This window comes from Hemitrygon akajei, chromosome 10 (genome assembly GCF_048418815.1).
Source record: "Hemitrygon akajei chromosome 10, sHemAka1.3, whole genome shotgun sequence".
In the NCBI taxonomy this organism is placed as follows: domain Eukaryota; kingdom Metazoa; phylum Chordata; class Chondrichthyes; order Myliobatiformes; family Dasyatidae; genus Hemitrygon; species Hemitrygon akajei.
This window is the reverse complement of record NC_133133.1, coordinates 28594242-28610157: the sequence shown is the minus strand read 5'-3', so window position 1 is coordinate 28610157 and position 15916 is coordinate 28594242. Positions and strand designations below refer to the sequence as shown.

Sequence of the window (15916 nt, the reverse complement as noted above, 5' to 3'; positions counted from 1 at the left end):
GCAGGAGAAAACAAGACAAAATAAATATCTTCAAGGAGAAATGAAAACAAGATCTTAAGACCATAAAAACATAGGAACCGAATTAGACCAATCTCCACTTTAAATATACCGAATGACTAGGCCTGCTCAGCTGTCTATGGCACAGAATTCCACAGATTCACCATCTTCTGGCTAAAGAAATTTTTCCTCATCTCTGTTCTAAATGGATGTTGCTCAATTCTGAGGCTGCGAGGCTTCCGCTACGGGAAACATTCTCGTCACATCCACTCTATCTAGACCTTTCAATATTTGATAGGTTTCAATTAGATCCCCCTTGTTCATCTACACTCCAGCAAATACAGGGCCAGACGCTCCACATATATTAACCCTTTTGTTCCCGTGATTATTTTCATGAATTTCCTTCAGACCCTCTCCAATGCCAACAAATCTTTTCTCAGATAAGGGACCAAAACTGTTCACAATATTTCAAGTACAGCCTGACCAGTGCCTCATAAATACTCAGCAATAATTCCTTCCTTTTGTATTCTAGTCCTCTTAAAAGGAATGCTGACATTGCATTTGCCTTCTTTACCACTATAGGTTAACTTTTAGGGAATCCTGCACAAGGACTCTGAGCTCCCCTGCAACTCTAATTTTTTTTAAAATGTTCTCCCCATTTAGGAAATTGTCCATGTCTTTATTCCTTCTGCCAAAGTCCATGACCATGCACTTCCTTACATTCTATTCCATCTGCCACTTCTTTGCCCATTCTCCCAGTCTAAGTCCTTCTGCAGACACCCTGCTTCATCAACACTACCTGTCCCTCCACCTATCTTTGTATCATCCACACACTTGGCCACAAACCAATCAATTCCTGCATGCAAACCACTGATATATAACATCAAAAGAAGCGGTCCCAACACCAACACCTGCAGAACACAACCAGTCACTGGCAGCCAACTAGAAAAGGCCCTCTTTATTCTCACTCTTTGCCTCCTGCCAGTCAGCCAATCTTCTATCCATTCTAGTACCTTTCCTGTAATGCCATCGGCTCTGATCTTGTTAGAATTAGAATCAGAATCAAGTTTATCATCACCGGCATGTGTTGTGAAATTTGTTAACTTAGCAGCAGCAGTTCAATGCAATACATAATATAGAAAAAGTAACAGATAAGTAAATCAATTACAGTATACATATATTGAATAGATTAAAAATCATGCAAAAAACAGAAATACTGTATATTAAAAAAGGTGAGGTAGTGTTCAAGGACTCGATGTCCATTAAAGAATCGGATTGCAGAGGGGAAGAAGCTGTTCCTGAATCGCTGAGTGTCTCTTCAGGCTTCTGTACCTCCTACCTGATGATAACAATGAGAAAAGAGCATGCCCTGGGTGCTGCAGGTCCTTAATAATGGACACTGCCTTCCTGAAACACCGCTCCTTAAAGATGTCCTGGGTACTTTGTAGGCTAGCACCCAAGATAGAGCTGACTAAATTTACAACCCTCTGCAGCAGCCCCACACCCTATACGAGACAATAATGCAGCCCGTCAGAATGCAGCCTCATGAGCGGCCGCTTGTCAAAGGCCTTCTGAAATTCTTAAACAACATCCACTGACTCTCCTTGTCTCCCCAGCCTGTTGTTTCCTCAAATAACTCTAGCGGATTTATCAGGCAAGATCTTCCCTTTTGAAAATCATTCTGACTTTGGACTACGTTGTCATGTACCTCCAAGTACCTCAATACCTCATCCTTAATAATGGACTCTAACATCTTCCCAACCACTAAATCTCATGAGATTATGCTGCAGTTATGTAGAGTACTGGTGAGACAGCATCTGAAGTACAGTTTATAGTATGGTTTCCTTATTTAAGAAATGGTGTAAGTGCACCAGAAGCAGTTCAGGGGAGATCTGTTAACCTAACGGAGACACAAGTGACTGTAAACACTACAATCCCAAACTTGGGTTGTGGGATGGAGATACGTCTCTACCAAAGGAGGCATAGGGTGCTCCTTTCCTGCACTTGCCTGCAGGCCACCCTTGGGCAAGGTGTAGAATCAGTTTAGCACCACCACACCCCCCCCCCCCCACTTGATCTGGATCACATGAAGCCATGGGAGCAGGTGGTGGATGGTCATATGAGTAGCTGGTGCATATTACAAGTCCTGGTTAGGCAGTCAATGCCTGAAGGGTATTGGTAATGGCTGAGGTCACCCATCTTGTAAGAAGGCAATGGCAAACCACTTCCGTAGAAAAATTTGTTAAGAACAAACTTGGTCACGGAAAGACCATCATTGCCTATGTCATACGACACAGCACATAATGAACAAACAAATCCCAAACTGCTTGGAGGAATTTGGAGGATGTGGCAGCATCTGTGGAGGCAGAAGGAAAGCTGATACTTCAGGTCAATCCGCCAGGAGTTTGTTTCTCACTTATTAATCTAAAACCTATAATGGATGGGAATGGTTGGTCTAGTTGATGGTGCTATCCACTGAAATCTGGAAACCAAGAGGAGTCTTGACAAGGTTGATATTAAGAGGATATTTCTTGTTGTGGGAGAATCTAGAATCAGGATTTATTGTTTAGAAACAAGAAGTCACCCATTTAAGAATTTCTAGGTGAATAAATTCCTCTTCATCTCTGTTCTAAAGAGATATACTTCTATTCTGTGGCTGTGGCCTCTGATCCTAGACTGTCCTATTATTGGAAACATCCTCTCCATATCATCTTGAACTTTTCAATATTTGGCAGATTTCAAAGAGATCACCTCTCATTTTTTTCCAAATGCACGTACAGTCCCAGAGCCATCAAACGCTCTTCATATGCAAGCCTTTGACTCCAGGGATCATTCTCTTCTGAACCCTCTCCAATGACAGCTCATCTCTTGAAGAAGATCAGTAAGAAACACTTCCTAGGCTCATTTTTACCCAGCAGTAACAAACGACAAGCATATTGCAAACGCAAGCAGATATCCATCATAGAATAAAAGGCAAAAAACCAACATGAATCCCACTTGGGGCCAGTTACAAGATGGACCACTGCACATCACACAGCTTGGGTTCAGAGTTCAAAGTGATATTAACAAAATGTGCACTCATCTGCTAAAATTAGATTAAGGTTCTCAGCTGTGAAAATACCTCTCCTGGAGCAATACTGGAGGCATCTCACCACAATAAATACCTGCAGCATTTTGACAGGTACAAAAGGTTCTTCCACTAATGCCAAACAAGAAGAAACAATCCCCCTGTTGCTCACATGTAAATTCTAATGCCTGTAACACCATTGCATGGGAGTGAGTAAACAGATATCTTTAGAAGTAGCGATCCCAGTGCAATTCTTGGAAGAGACATTTCTTTCCTGACAAACCGAGTTCCAGTTATACTTCTTTTCCATCTTTAGCAATAGTCCTAATGCCTAGTTTATTTCACCCCCTCCCCACCCTGACCTATTTAGCACATCTGCAGAGATGAAAAGAAACAGTTAAATTGCAGAAACTGAGATCAAGACAACCTTGCTCCCTTGAATTACAGCTGTTGGTGAGTAAGAAGTTGAATACATTTGATCAGATGGTCCTACACAGAACCTCTAATCTCATAAGAACACAAGCAGCAACATTAATTGGCACTAAGGCTACTGAAATCTGCCCTGTACTCAAAAAGACCCTGGCAAATAGGGTCACAGAATAAAAGGAAGAGGACAAAATGGCATTCAAACCATCGCATCCATGCCAGTTGATGCCCATCTGAATGAGTCCCATTTGCCTGTATTTGGCCCATATTCCTCCAAATCTTTCCTATTCACATAACTGACCTTATTGTATCTACCTCAACCACTTCCTCTGGCGGCTCACTCCATATATGAACCACCTTCTACAAATAGTAATGTTCTCTTTTAACTCTTAACTATTCACCCTCTCACTTTAAACCTATGCCCTCTAGCTTCGGATTCCCTTTCCCTAAAAGACTACGTACATTTACCTTATTTATGACCCTTATGATTTTACACACCTCAGTAAGGTCACCACACAGTTTCCTGCACGCGAAAGAATGAAGTCCTAGCCTGCCTAAATACTCTCCCTATAACTCAGGCCCTCGAGTACTGATAACACTTTTGTAAATATTTTTTGCATTCATTCCAGTTTAATTATGTCTATCCCATTACAGGGCAACCAGAACTGTACACAGTTCTCCAGGTGTGGCCTCATCAACACCTTGAACAATTGCAACATACTGTTCCAATGCCTACGAATCCTCAATCCTCTTCCCCCCCCCCTCTTTCCCCCCATATGTTTTAAAGCCTTGTTTTAAATAAATTCAACAACAAGGCACAGGAGTACAGTCTGACATTTTTTTTAAATTAACTGATGAAATTACTCCTCACCCCAGTGAGGAGGTTGTCATCCCAACCTGTGACCTCCAATTCTAGATTCCTCCAAAGAATATAATAATCCAGTGAACACGAGGAAATCTGCAGATGCTGGAAATTCAAACAACACACACAAAATGCTGGTGGAACACAGCAGGCCAGGCAGCATCTATAGTGAGAAGCGCTGTCGACGTTTCGGGCCGAGACCCTTCATCAGGGCTAACCGAAAGGAAAGATAGTAAGAGATTTGAAAGTAGTGGGGGGGGAGGGGGAAATGTGAAATGATAGGAGAGGACCGGAGGGGGTGGGATGAAGCTAAGAGCTGGAAAGGTGATTGGCGAAAGTGATACAGAGCTGGAGAAGGGAAAGGATCATGGGACGGGAGGCCTCAGGAGAAAGGAAGGAGGGGGGGAGATGGAGATCAGGCAAACAACTAAATATGTCAGGGATGGGGTAAGAAGGGGAGGAGGGGCATTAACGGAAGTTAGAGAAGTCAATGTTCATGCCATCAGGTTGGAGGCTACCCAGCCGGTATATAAGGTGTTGTTCCTCCAACCTGAGTTTGGATTCATTTTGACAGTAGAGGAGGCCATGGATAGACATACCAGAATGGGAATGGGACATGGAATTAAAATGTGTGGCCACTGGGAGATCCTGCTTTTTCTGGCGGACCGAGCGTAGGTGCTCAGCAAAACGGTCCAGTGAGATAGCTTGTTTAAAAGGCAGCAAATGTGGTGAAATCATGGAAAAAGAGTCATTATTCATTTTGAATGAACATGTTTGTCTCCCCCCCCCCCCCCCCCCCCCGTGATAACATTCTGATTATACAGGGTGGGAGGCATGCTTGCCTTTTTCAGTCAAGACACTGCGTTCAAAAGTCAGGAATTATACTTTACAAAGACTCTGGTTAGACTGCATCTAAGGATGTAGAGGTTGGACAAACTAGTGCCATTTCTTCTTGGGAGACACAGGGTGAGTGAGACCTAACAGAAGCTTGTAAAAATTACGAGGTGTAGATAGGTAGCCAGCACCTTTTATAACCCCACAGTCAAAATGTCTAATACTAGAGGGCATGGACTTAAGGTGAGAGGGAGCAAGTTCACAGGGTAGTATACCTTTAAAGAATCACACTGAGAATAGTGGGCACCTGAAATGCACTGCAGGGGGTGGCGATGAAGGCAGACACAACAGAAGTGTTCAGTAATTGCAGGAATATGCAGAGGTTGCAGGATAATGACCAAGTGGGATTAGGTGCCACCAGCCAATTAGTTCAGCACAATTTAGTGATAATGAAGAGCAACACACAAAATGCTCTGGTCAGGTAGATAGATGATAGATAGATAGATAGATACTTTATTCATCCCCATGGGGAAATTCAACTTTTTTTCCAATGTCCCATACACTTGTTGTAGCGTCTATGGAAATGAATAAACAGGCAATGCTTCAACTTGAGACCCTCCTTCAGGACTGGAAAGGGGGAAAGACACCAGAATAAAAGGGTGGTGGGAGGGGAAGGAAGACCGGCTAGAAGGTGACGGGTGGAGCCAGGTGGGTGGGAAAGACCACGGGCTGGAGAAGGAGGAATATGATAGACGAGGAGAGTGGACTATGGCAGAAAGGAGGGGCACCGGGGGAGGTGATAGGCACGTGAAGAGAATAGGCAATAGGTCACAGTGGGGAATAGAAGAGGGAATGGGAAAGGAAAATCATTTAGTGGAAAGAGAAATCTATGTTAGTGCCATCAGGTTGGAAGCTACCTAGACAGAATACAAGGTGATGCTCCTCCACCCTGAGAGTGGACTTATGGAAAAAAAAGAGGTTATGGACCGAAATGTCAGAATGGGACTGGTGTGAAAGCCTTGTTTCTGTGCTGTGTTGTATGAACAGGAAGACAGTAGAAAGAAGGCAACACACACAAAATGCTGGAGGAAATCAACTGGCCAGGAAGCACCTATGGGAAAGAGTAGAGTCAACGTTTCGGGCCAAGACCCTTCAGCAGGACTGGAGACAAAAAGATGAGTAGAGTTACCTTTTAACTCTACCCCTCATCTTTTCTTCCTCCAGTTCTGCTGAACGGTCTCAGTCCGAAATGTTGACTGTACTCTTTTCCATAGACGCTGCCTGGCCTTCTGAGTTCCTCCAGCATTTTGTGTATGTTGCTTGGATTTCCAGCATCAGAGGATTTTCTCTTGTTTGAGAAAGAAGGCAGTGATGAGAACATAAATAAGAACAGTGACAAGTAAAAATACCCCCAACGTTTACTGGCTTAGGGAAAACCTACAGCCAAGGATGGAACTCATTCTTATGAATGGGAGACACATTCAACTGTGGTTGTAGCAAGGGCAATCTGTTTAAATATCCTCATCATATGGATCTGCGGATGGGCAGATGGGGCAAAAAGAATCAACTGTAGTTCCTTTTCAAGATTGCCGGCTGCCAAGGATGTGCCCATGTGAAAACCTAGGCTGTAAGAGGGACGTGCTTGCCAGCAAGCACTCGCACATGAATACAGAAACATTCCCTCTCCTCTCTCTCTCTCTCACGCACACACAGACACACCTCCACACTGGCACTTGGCCAAGATACCAGACGGCTCTTCCACCTACTAAACCATACTCCAGAGAAGGGAACATGTCAAGACAGAAAAGGAATTTCAATTAGTTAAATAAATAAAGAGGAATACAACAAAAATTAAAGAGGACGTCAATCTTGTTCTGTATTTGACTGAAGTTCCAGATTATTCTACAAATATGGGGTTGGTTTTGAAAAGAAGTTACATTTCCCCTTGGCTATTGCATTGCATCTCTGGTCCTACACAGCTTTGGCTTCACATTAATTCTGTTCTCAAGCTACTTTCACTCAACTGCTAAAATGGTTTCAGAGTCTCACATTCAAATCATTTGCTTAAAGTATCCCCTTTGAGGGCTTTTTTTTTTGGGAGTCTTTATTGGAGTTGCCTCAGGATGTTTAATTTTTAAAAAGCTTGCTAAGTATGCTTCCTCTGATGAACTCCTCTGCCCACTCACTTCAGGTCATTTTATTGGATCGAGAGATCCTCCCGTCCAACATCAATGCACTCTGCTTCATAATTCAAATCTGTGCCACACTGGGAAGATACTGCAGCAGGATTAGGGTAGTGCCTTCTGCTTGCCTCATGTCAATTGACAATTGCTGCTTGCTTTTACACATTAAAAGGAAGTTTTTATTTGTTGGAGGAGGAGGAGGGGAACGAGCTTCACTATCATGCTATTCCACCCAACGATCCCCCTATTGCAGCTGATAATACAATCTACTGTAGCTTAGCACCCATTTGGGCTATCAACCTGACGTCCAGCTCATGTTCTTCTGTGCAGATGGCAAGCTCTTGCGAGAAAGAACGATCACATCATTCAGCAACTCATTTTCCACGAGACAACAGCAACCATTTGCCTTTCTCCTATATATTTAAATAGCACAGTGGGATTATTAATGAAGGAATTGAGTGATGGGCAGAAAAAGGAAGCAGAGAGAACAGCAGCCACTCAGACACTAAAAAGGTATTCAAACAGTTAAAGAGGATACATGTCTAATGCATCCACATGGCAACGACAAAAGCGTAAATCGGAATGAAAAGACTATCTGTCGGCAATAACAGCATTTGTTAATGCTGTCGTCTATTCATTTGTTTAATTAACTGCTCAAAATTGTACTGTGATGATCAAAACATAAATGCTAGAACACCAATAGCACAAAACACACCCAACACAATCAGACTTCGGTGTGTACACAGAAAACACGACTGGCGTGTTTGTGGGGGAGAGTGGAGGGTGGGGGGAAGGGAGGGTGCAGGATTTCAAGGCATGAATTTTTAAAATGTTGATTCCACTGTTATAATGAGAAGCCAGCTCACTCGAAGACTTGACTGCATTTTATTCCTTATCAACTGCAACACTCACAAAAAAAACTGATTAAATCCAAAAGCAGAATTGAAAAGAACTAGTTTTTCTACATGTCATATGTCAACTCATTATTAATGCTGTTTAGGGATGGGCTGACTGTGAGGCCTGTGCATATCTACTTCCATAACAACCCACTCCAAGTGATTTTAACAATCCAAAAGCACATATCATACTGAGGGAAAGCAAAAGGTAATGTTACCTGTAAATGGTGGGCACGTCATCCTTGCCATTTTAAACCTCTTCCACCTCCACTGCATAACAAGTTCTTCTTTTTAAAAACGCCAGGAAAACACACTCACACACAAGCTCGCCCCGCAGCTTTCCTTCTATGTCCCTCTCACACCAGTTTCTGACCCTGGTCTTGTCAAGAGAAACCTTTAGCACTCCACTGCTGCCTGATCTCCTCCAGGCAACGTTGTCATTTATTGATCCCAACCGATTGGCTGAAGCAAATCTGATAATGTCAATGGCGTTAATTTTAATATGATGTCATTCCCCCTTGTGCACCTGTGATTGGCTAACTGGCTGAGCAGCTGCTTTGAGCTGAAGGACAGTTGCTTGCCTGAGGTATAAAGCTTTCAATGCAGTTCTGAATCATTGGTGGTTGCTGTGGAAACATCGCTACTTACTCTCCTTGTTACCCAAGCATTTTACAGTTGGGTTTACAACTGACTTGGCTTCAAAATATGCAATATAACTTGAATACAATGAATAGGAAACAAAATAATATAGAATGCACAATTTAAATAGACCCACAGTGTATAAAGTTTTTCATATCTTACAATTATATAGGAAACACATTAAACCGAACATGTTAAGCATGGTTTCATACTAAAACACAACAGATAATAGTACTTGGGAGGTAATAATCATCTTTATCAATACTCGCGGCCACAGTAGTTTGACCATTTGTACAGAAAGTACTGACAAACGATGGGATGGCTGTAGGTATCAGGTGCCATCCATTGGCCATTATACATGTCTCAGCCTACATTCTGAATACTTACCAAATCAAGCCTGCTTTTCTTGAATATCCACCGATGTACGTTACTAAGGAGAAAGGACAGATGTTACTCAGTAGTAACAAAAGCCCTGGTTCCATTTTCACTTCTCCAGTCGTGACAGTTCAATTCAACTAAAACTATACTCACCATCACTTTAATTGAGATCAACTAATTCTGCAGTTTAAATCTCTAGGCTGCCATTCTCCAGGTCCTCTGGTTTCCTCCCACAGACTAAAGACATACCGAGTAGGTTCACTGCTCATTGGGATTAATATCGAGTTTGTCAGGGGTAGCTGGGGCGATGTGGCTCCAGGGGCCGGAAGGGCCTATCTCTCGCCATATCACTAAATAAATAAATAAAACCTAGCATCCTGTTTCCAGTGCCAAGACAAGATGGCGCCGTATTTATTTGTTGATGGAATCATTTTCATTCAGCGATTAAAAAAGGAAACCACAAAACCATGTGGCAGGTCCAGCAACACGGCATTAAATATTAAATAAATAAAATATTAAAAACCCCTTCAAAATACACACGGCTATAGAATACAATGCGACATCTTGGCAGAAAGATAACTGCAGAAAAACTTCAAAATATTTACAATGGACTACACTGACAGCATTACTATTGGCAGCAATAATGACCGACTGATGCCTGGTTTCTGTTTTGTAGTAACCCAACTCATTTTATGATATTGGATCGAACAACCACAGAACATTAGAAAGTTTTTGACAAAAACGGGCTATTCGGCCCAACAAAGCTTGTCAAATTCTTATCCACATAGTGCGTTCAAATAACTATTGAGTTTAGATTTGAAAGTCTCCAAAGAACCACTCAACTAGGTAATTTGTTCCATTTCTCCACAACTTGCTGTGTAAAGAAATATTTCCTGATGTTATTCTGAAATCTCCACCTATGTCCCCGTGTCCTTGCTGGTGGATTATTTTGAAGTAGCACCTTACTTATACTCTTAATGATTTTGAACACTTCTATCATGTCTCCTCTCATTCTACATCTATTAAGACCAAAAAGATTTAATTCTTTCAACCTTTCAAGTTGCAGTTGCGACCTTTGAGGACTGTGGATGTAATTTCCCACACTAAATTAAAGAACCTTTCGAATTCTTAATCTGTTTTTTTTTTCTTCCTCTCCACGCCTTGTGGCGCTATGACCGGCAACCTTAGTATTTGACCTTTTTTTTTAGAAAAAATGAGGCCAAGTGGCTAGCTTGATGCTCAACACAGCACGGGTGGAAAGTGTGCAAGGAGCCAGCCGGATTCGAACCCAGGACCACTCGCCTTGAAGTCTGGTGCAGATTCCACCAAAGCACCGGCCAGCATTAATCTCAGATGCTTGTGAATAATTTGTCAGAGTTCTTTCACAGCTAATGTAGGCACATCTTGGGTTTAAAGATAGGGAACTTGGTGGGCAGTCATTTAAACAGGAATAAAAGTCTTTCACTTTACAAAGACACACTATCTACATACAAGAATGCACTTAACCATGCCTGAGAGTAATAGACGAGGAGAGGACATGGTTTGCTGTCCTGCAGCAACACCCCCCCCCCTCCCCACAACACCACCAGCAGACATGCTTCTGAAATGCAAGTCATTGAAGTAAAAGATTGGCCATGATTTTATTAAAAGGTACAACAGCTTCAGAGTGATGAAAGGTTCTTCCTTCTGTTACCCACAATCAGATCCCAAAATTACAAATTTTATATTCAATCCAATGCAGTTACCTAGCCCTGCAATATTTAGACTGAACTACATTCCACGGCCTTCGGACTTGAGTCTAAGTAAGAGGAAACAACTCCTACCCGTTTTGGAGGAGATGAATCCACTTGAATCACAATAATAAAAGTCTCAATAATACCATATTTTTATTTAGTAATGTAAATTTGATTTAACATTTCTGACAGTTAGCAACATTCTCATTCTCTGAAGCTCTCAGTGTCACACATGATAGATGTCAAATAATGGGAAACTCACTGAAGATCTCACTGGCATTTCCCTGCACGTACTAAAGTAATCATCAGAGCTTGTTCCATTCGAAAAGAACAAGTAGGTTGATGGGGCTTCTAAGCTCCAGTAGCAATATGTTTGCTGCCAAGTTGGTGCACACTTCAGAGATTATGTCTGTCATTGAGGTTAAGAAGCTGCCTCAAAACGACGATTACTATTAATCATTTCTTGGTGACTACACAGTAGCTGGACCTTAGCTGATCTGGACTTTGGGTGGAGATGGGCCACAATTGACTCAATGCACAACGGCACAGATTGGGTGAATATATGGGGACAATTTAGTAACTGAATAGTCAATCAGTTCAAAAGAATACCATGCTTACTCAATGGGAGATTGCATCATCTGTCTAGTCACTGGCGCACAAGCTGAGAAAATATTTCTCCCAAACAAGTTGCAAAAATACTTTAAAACACAATGAAATCACCAGCAAATTAATGGTCCCTCACCAATCCTCTTCAATTAACAGGCTGCCCACATAAAATTCATTTTTCAACACCCATTATCAGGTTATCCCCATAAGCTCTGACAGCAGCCCACTGGCACAGCTAACAGCTGCTGCCTCTTAGCTAGCGACCCAGGGTCAATCCTAACCTTAATAACTGTCTGGATTGGGGAGCATGCCTTATGAAAACAGGTTGAGCGAACTCAGCCTTTTCTCCTTGGAGCGACGGAGGATGAGAGGTGACCTGATAGAGGTGTATAAGATGATGAGAGGCATTGATCATGTGGATAGTCAGAGGCTTTTTCCCAGGGTTGAAATGGTTGCAACAAGAGGACACAGGTTTAAGGTGCTGGGGAGTAGGTACAGAGGGGATGTCAGAGGTAAGTTTTTTTTTACTCAGAGAGTGGTGAGTGCGTGGAATGGCTGCCGGCAACTGTGGTGGAGGCGGATACGATAGGGTCTTTTAAGAGACTCTTGGATAGGTACGTGGAGCTTAGAAAAATAGAGGGCTATAGGTAAGCCTAGTAATTCCCAAGGTAGGGACATGTTCGGCACAACTTTGTGAGCCGAAGGACCTGTATTGTGCTGTAGGTTTTCTATGTTTCTATGCGTAGCTTATATGTTCTCCCTGTGATCACGTGGGTTTCATGGTGCTCCCGTTTCTTCTGAGATTTCAAAAAAAAAGGTGCATTTTGTTAACTGTTCATTGTAACTTGTCTCTGTCATCTTGATAAAATCTAGTGAAGGGTTGGAGAATTGATGCAAGGACAAGGAGAGTAGGTTACAGGAAAAATACCTGGGAAGAATGCAATAGCTCTGTAAACTAGTAGTCACCAGGTTGCATTGTAAGGAAACGTGTAAACGAATATGCAGTGTCTGATTACCCCTCAAGATTTGATACCATACCATTATAGAATTACCCGTATATCCATTGGGAGGAAAAATACCAATGGGTAATAGAAACAGAAAATGCTCAAAAACTCCACAAATTATACATAATCTGTGCAAAAAGGAACAGCTATTAACATTTCATTGAATGTATGCGTGATAAATAACTCAATCTGAGTTAATATGGTATCTCTATAACCTTTTGTCAGAATTGGGAAAGGTAGGGAAGCAAGTTGGTTTTCAGTGGAAGAAAAGGTTGGAGGGATGAGTAGAACAAAGGGAATGCTGGTGATAGGATGAATCGAAAGGGCTTAATGGCAATTGCAGTTACCAACAAAATTAGTTCTTGGTCTGAGAAATTTATCATTAAAGGTAAAATGGTGGGACCTGCCTAGTAGGCCAGACTTAAGTAAAGCATTAAAAACTGAGCCAAATTGATAGGAAAACATAAAATGGAAAATGTCTGGGTAAAAAATAAGAAGATGAGGCAGCATCTGTGGATGAAGCTAGAAGACAATGGACCATTATAAGAGTTGAAAAAGGAAAGAAACAACTCAGTTTAATTAGCAGCACTGTGGAACAAAGGCCATTGATTTGATAAAATGAAGGCACGTGGTAAGTGGGATCAAGTAAGCTGTTATGGCTGTGTAATGTATTGCTGGCGTGATTCCGGCAAAGTGCAACATGCCAGGTCAGGCTACATGGATAAGAAAAAGGGAGGGCAGGCAGAAATTGCTCTTGTACGTGAATAAGGAGAAAAAGTCTCTTACTAAAAGATGGAGGATTCAATTATCAGGTCTAGCAGACAACAATGTGCTAAGATGGAAGATCAGGTGTTGTTCCCGTTGGGCCTCGGTGTCTCAGTGCAGGAGACCACAAAAAGAGATCAGAGTGGAAGTGCCATTGCATCTCTTGTTCTGAAGTGACTTTCCTTATCAACTATGAATACAAATTTCAATCTACTGCATTAAAATATTCATATTTACATTAAAGGGGAGATAAAGAATACTTCGTCCTTCACAACAAGAAATATCTAACTAGTTTCTCAACTCTAACTGATCCCAAACCAATCTTTTTTACATTTGCTGTTTCATTCTTCTAAAAATTACCTTTTCAAGAACAGCCAATTTCCACACCCAACCATCATTACAATCACCTCTGATCCTTAAACATCTCCCCAGTCCCAATCTTAGTTAGGCAAAGATTCTCTTCGTCAAAGTCTTAGACCTTCTCCATGAAATTCCTCATTCTCTCCTCCAATTACCCCAAATTTCTTCTGCCAATCCCCAAATATAGCCCAATTTTTATACCCTATTTAAGCATAGAAACATAGAAAATCTGCAGCATAACACAGGCCCTTCTGACCACAATGCTGTGGCGAACATGTACTTTCTTCAGAAATTACCTAGGGTTACCCGTAGCCCTCTATTTTTCTCAGCTCCATGTACCTGTCCAGGAGGCTCTTAAAAGACCCTATCGTATCTGCCTCCACCACCATCGCTGGCAGCCCATTCCACGCAATTACCACTACCTGTGTCTAAAAAAAAAACTCCTCTGTATCTACTTCCAAGCACCTTAAAACTGTGTCCTCTCGTGTTAGCCATTTCAGACCTGGGAAAAAGCCTCTGACTACCCACACTATCAATGCCTCTCATCATCATATACACCTCTAATCCTCCGTCGCTCCAAGAAGAAAAGGCCAAGTTCACTCAACCTGTTCTCATAAGGCATGCTCCTCAATCCAGGCAACATCCTTGTAAATCTCCTCTGCACCCTTTCTATGGTTTCCATATCCTCCCTGCAGTGAGGCAACCAGAACGGAGCACAGTACTCCAAGTGGCGTCTGATCAGGGTCCTATATAGCTGCAACATTAGCTCTCGGCTCAATTCCACGATAGATGAAAAGTAAGGTGAAAATAAATCCAAAGGATTTCTACAGTTATATTAATAGCAAAAGGATAGTGAGGGATAAAATTGGTCCCTTAGAGAATCAGAGTGGACAGCTATGTGTGGAGCGAAAAGAGATGTGGGAGATTTTGAACAATTTCTTTTCTTTGATATTCACTAAGGAGAAGGATATTAAATTGTGTAAGGTAAGAGAAACAAGTAGGGAAGTTATGGAAACTATGACGATTAAAGAGGAGGAAGTACTGGCGCTTTTAAGGAATATAAAAGTGGATAAATCTCCGGATCCTGACAGGATATTCCCTAGGACCTTGAGGGAAGTTAGTGTAGAAATAGCAGGGGCTCTGACAGAAATATTTCAAATGTCATTAGAAACTGGGATGGTGCCAGAGGATTGGCATATTAATCATGTTGTTCCAATGTTTAAAAAGGGTTCTAAGAGTAAACCTAGCAATTATAGGCCTGTCAGTTTGATGTCAGTGGTGGGTAAATTAATGTAAAGTATTCTTTGAGATGGTATATATAATTATCTGGATAGAGATTAGGGACAGCCAACATGGATTTGTGCGTGGAAGGTCATGTTTGACAAATCTTATTGAATTTTTTGAAGAGGTTACGAGGAAAGTTGATGAAGGTAAAGCAGTGGATGTTGTCTATATGGATTTCAGTAAGGCCTTTGACAAGGTTCTGCACGGAAGGTTAGTTAGGAAGGTTCAATCGTTAGGTATTAATATTGAAGTAGTAAAATGGATTCAACAGTGATTGGATGGGAGATGCCAAAGAATAGTGGTGGATAACTGTTTGTCAGGTTGGAGGCCGGTGACTAGCGGTGTGCCTCAGGGATCTGTACTGGGTCCAATGTTGTTTGTCATATACATTAATGATCTGGATGATGGGGTGGTAAATTGGATTAGTAAGTATGCAGATGATACTAAGATAGGTGGCGTTGTGAATAATGAAGTAGATTGCAGAGAGATTTAGGCCAGTTAGAAGAGTGGGCTGAGCGATGGCAGATGGAGTTTAATGCTGATAAGTGTGAGGTGCTACATTTTGGTAGGAATTATCAAGATATGATGTACATGGCATTGAAGAATGCAGTAGAACAGAGTGATCTAGGGATAATGGTGCATAGTTCCCTGAAGGTGGAATCTCATGTGGATAAGGTGGTGAAGAAAACTTTTGGTATGCTGGCCTTTATAAATCAGAGCATTGAGTATAGGAGTGGGAATGTAATGTTACAATTGCACAAGGCATTAGTACCACCAAATTTGGAGAACTGTGTACAGTTCTGGTCACCAAATTATAGGAAAGATGTCAACAAAATAGAGAGAATACAGAGAAGATTTACTAGAATGTTACCTGGGTTTCAG

General features: G+C 41.8%; 1 protein-coding gene across 6 annotated transcripts in view; it reads right to left on the bottom strand.

The window, feature by feature from the left end:
* The window catches only part of LOC140734253 (serine/threonine-protein kinase PAK 3), a 240468-nt gene that overhangs the window by 129394 nt on the left and 95158 nt on the right, over positions 1–15916 (bottom strand). Inside the window, exon 1 of one of the 6 annotated variants that reach the window (XM_073057969.1) lies at positions 8484–8723. The exons of the other annotated variants lie outside the window; for them this stretch is intronic. The gene's annotated coding sequence lies outside the window, so the exon portion shown is untranslated. Of the gene's footprint in view, positions 1–8483; positions 8724–15916 lie in introns of those variants that run through there. 6 annotated transcript variants of the gene reach the window in all.